Source organism: Odocoileus virginianus, unplaced genomic scaffold (genome assembly GCF_023699985.2).
Source record: "Odocoileus virginianus isolate 20LAN1187 ecotype Illinois unplaced genomic scaffold, Ovbor_1.2 Unplaced_Contig_9, whole genome shotgun sequence".
In the NCBI taxonomy this organism is placed as follows: Eukaryota; Metazoa; Chordata; class Mammalia; order Artiodactyla; family Cervidae; genus Odocoileus; species Odocoileus virginianus.
The window spans coordinates 2,232,157-2,236,879 of NW_027224326.1; positions in this window are offsets into that span (position 1 = coordinate 2,232,157).

Here is a 4,723-nt window from a genome sequence, read left to right on the forward strand (position 1 = left end):
CAAAGAGCAAATATTAAAAGCAGCAAGGGAAAAACAACAAATAACACACAAGGGGATTCCCATAAGGATAACAGCTGATCTTTCAATAGAAACTCTTCAGGCCAGAAGGGAATGGCAGGACATACTTAAAGTGATGAAAGAGAAAAACCTACAACCCAGATTACTATACCCAGCAAGGATCTCATTCAAATATGAAGGAGAAATCAAAAGCTTTACAGACAAGCAAAAGCTGAGAGAATTCAGCACCACCAAACCAGCTCTTCAACAAATGCTAAAGGATCTTCTCTAGACAGGAAACACAGAAAAGGTGTATAAACTCGAACCCAAAACAACAAAGTAAATGGCAACGGGATCATACACATGAATAATTACCTTAAATGTGAATGGGTTGAACGCCCCAACTAAAAGACAAAGACTGGCTGAATGGATACAAAAACAAGATCCCTATATATGCTGTCTACAAGAGACCCACCTCAAACCTAGGGACACATACAGACTAAAAGTGAAGGGCTGGAAAAAGATATTTCACACAAATGGAGACCAAAAGAAAGCAGGAGTCACAATACTCATATCAGATAAAACAGACTTTGAAATAAAGGCTGTAAAAAGAGACAAAGAAGGACACTACATAATGATCAAAGGATCAATCCAAGAATATATAACAATTATAAATATATATGCACCCAACAGGGAGTACTGCAATATGTAAGGCAAATGCTAACAAGTATGAAAGGAAATTGACAGTAATACAATAATAGTGGGAGACTTTAACAGCCCACTCACACCTATGGATAGATCAACTAAACAGAAAATTAACAAGGAAACATAAACTTTAAATGATACAAGGGACCAGTTAGACCTAAGTGATATCTATAGGACCCCGAAAAAATGAATTTCACCTTTTTTCAAGTCAGAACCTTCTCCATGATAGATCACATCCTGGGCATTAATCAGGTCTTGGTATATTCAAAAAAATTGAAATCATCTCAGGCATCTTTTTTCATCACAATGTGGTAAGATTAGATGTCACCTACAGGAAAAAAAAGCTATTAAAAATACAAACATATGTAGCCTAAATGACACAATTCTGAATAATCAACAAATCAGAAAAGAAATAAAAAAATAAATCAAAATATGCATAGAAATGAATGAAAATGAAAACACAACAACCCAAAACCTGTGGGATTCAGTAAAAGCAGTACTAAGGGGAAGGTTCATAGCAATACAAACCTACCTCAAGAAACAGGAGAAAAATCAAATAAATAACCTAACTGTACAACTAGTGAGAAATAGATTTAAGGGACTGGATCTGATAGACAGAGAGCCTGATGAACTATGGACAGAGGTTCATGACATTGTTCAGGAGACAGGGATCATGACCATCCCCATGGAAAAGAAATGCAAAAAGGCAAATACTTGTCCAAGGCCTTACAAATAGCTGTGAAAAGAAGAGAAGTGAAAAGCAAAGGAGAAAAGGAAAGATTCCCATTTGAATGCAGAGTTCCAAAGAATAGCCAGGAGAGATAAGAAAGTCTTCCTCGGTGATCAATGCAAAGAAATAGAGGAAAACCACAGAATGGGAAAGACTAGAGATCTCTTCAAGAAAATTAGAGATACCAAGGGCACATTTCACACAAAGATGGGTTCGATAAAGGACAGAAATGGTATGAACCTAACAGAAGCAGAAGATATTAAGAAGAGGTGGCAAAAATACACAGAAGAACTGAACAAAAAAGATTTTCATGACCCAGATAATCACAATGGTGTGATCACTCACCTAGAGCCAGACATCCTGGAATATGAAGTCAGGTGGGCCTTAGAAGGCATCACTATGAACAAAGCTAGTGGATGTGATGGAATTACAGTTGACCTATTTCAAATCCTGAAAGATGATGCTGTGAAAGTGCTGCACTCAATATGCCAGCAAATTTGGAAAACTCAGCAGTGGCCACAGGACTGGAAAAGGTCCGTTTTCATTCCAATCCCTAAGAAAGGCAATCCCAAAGAATGCTCAAACTACTGCACAATTGCACTCATCTCACACGCTAGTAAAGTAATGCTCAAAATTCTCCAAGCCTTCTATGCAGAGTACATGAGAAATGCTGGGCTGGAGAAACACAAGCTGGAATCAAGATTGCTGGGAGAAATATCAATAACTCAGATATGCAGATGACACCACCCTTATGGCAGAAAGCAAAAAAACTAAAGAGCCTCTTGATGAAAGTGAAAGAGGAGAGTGAAAAAGTTGGTTTAAAGCTCAACATTCAGAAAACTAAGATCATGGCATCTGGTCCCATCACTTCATGGAAAATAGATGGGGAGACAGTGGAAACAGTGTCAGACTTTATTTTTTGAGGCTCCAAAATCACTGCAGATGGTGATTGCAGCTTACTCCTTGGAAGGAAAGTTATGACCAACCTAGATAGCATATTAAAAAGCAGAGACATTACTTTGCCAACAAAGTTCCGTCTAGTCGAGGGTATGGTTTTTCCAGTGGTCATGTATGGATGTGAGAGTTGGACTGTGAAGAAAGCGGAGTGATGAAAAGTTGATGCTTTTGAACTGTGGTGTTGGAGAAGACTCTTGAGAGTCCCTTGGACTGCAAGGAGATCCAACCAGTCCACCCTAAAGGAGATCAGTCCTTGGTGCTCATTGGAAGGACTGACGCTGAAGCTGAAACTACAATATTTTGGCCACCTCATGAGAAGAGCTGACTCATTGGAAAAGACCCTGATGCTGGGAGGGATTGTGGGCAGGAGCAGAAGGGGATGACAGAGGATGCGATGGTTGGATGGCGCCACCAACTCGATGGGCATGAGTTTGAGTAAACTCTGGGGGTTGGTGATGGACAGGGAGGCCTGGTGTGCTGTGATTCATGGGGTCACATAGAGTTGGACACGACTGAGTGACCGAACTGACTGACTGACTGACAGCTAAAGTAACTAGAATGAGAAGAAATGAAGCACCGCAGGGTTAGTAGAAGGAAAGAAATTATAAAAATTAGGGCAGAAATAAATGGAAAAGAAACAAAGGAGACCATAGCCAAAATTGACAAAGCTAAAAGCTGGTTCTTTGAGAAGATAGAAGGAACATACCTCAACATAATAAAATCCATATATGATAAACCCACAGCAAACATTATCCTCAATGGTGAAAAATTGAAAGCATTTCCCCTAAAGTCAGGAACAAGACAAGGATGTCCACTCTCACCACTACTATTCAACATAGTTTTGGAAGTTTTAGCCACAGTAATCAGAGAAGAAAAAGAAATAAAAGGAATCCAGATTGAAAAAGAAGTAAAACTCTCACTGTTTGCAGATTACATGATCCTCTACATAGAAAATCCTAAAGACACCACCAGAAAATTACCAGAGCTAATCAAAGAATATCATAAAGTTGCAGGATATAAAATTAACACACAGAACCCTTGCACTCCTATACACTAATAATGAGAAAACAGAAAGAGAAATTAAGGAAACAATACCATTCACCATTCCAACAGAAAGAATAAAATACTTAGGAGTATATCTACCTAAAGAAATACAAGACCTATATATAGAAAACTATAAAACACTGATGAAAGAAATCAGAGGACACAAATAGATGGAGAAACATACCGTGTTCATGGATTGGAAGAATCAATATAGTGAAAATGAGTATACTACCCAAAGCAATCAATAGATTAAATGCACCCCCTATCAAGCTACCAACAGTATTCTTCACAGAATTAAAACAAATAATTTCACAATTTGTATGGAAATACAAAAAAACCTCGAATAGCCAAAGCAATCTTGAGAAAGAAGAATGGAACTGCAGGAATCAACCTGCCTGACTTCAGGCTCTATTACAAAGCCACAGTCATCAAGACAGTATGGTACTGGCACAAAGACAGAAATATGGATTAATGGAACAAAATAGAAAGCCCAGAGGTTAATCCACACACTTATAGACATCTTATCTTTGACAAAGGAGGCAAGAATATGCAATGGAGAAAGGCAATCTCTTTAACAACTGGTGCTGGGAAAACTGGTCAACCACTTGCAAAAGAATGAAACTAGAACACTTTCTAACACCATACACAAAAATAAACTCAAAAGGGAATATAGATCAAAACACAAGACCAGAACTATAAAACTCCTGGAGGAAAACATATGCAAAACACTCTTCAATGTAATCATAGCAGGGTCCTCTATGACCCACCTCCCAGAGTAATGGAAATAAAAGCAAAAATAAACAAATGGGACCTAATTAAACTTAAAGACTTTTGTACAATGAAGGGAACTTTAAGCAAGGTGAAAAGACAGTCCTCAGAATGGGAGAAAATAACAGCAAATGAAGCAACTGACAAAGAATTAATCTCAAACATACACAATGAACTCCTGCATCTCAATTGCAGAAAAAGAGGCGACCCAATGAAAAAATTGGTCAAAGAACTAAACAGACATTTCTCCAAAGAAGACATACAGATGGCTAACAAACACATGAAAAGATGCTCAACATCACTTATTATCAGAGAAATGCAAATCAACAACCCCAATAAGGTACCGTCTCACGACGGTCAGAATGGCTATCAAAAAATCTACAAACAATAAGCGCTGGAGAGGGTGTGGAGAAAAAGACACGCTTTTACACTGTTGGTGGGAATGCAAAGTAGTACAGCCATTATGGAGAACAGTGTGGCAATTCCTTAAAAAACTGGAAATAGAACTGCCATATGACCTGG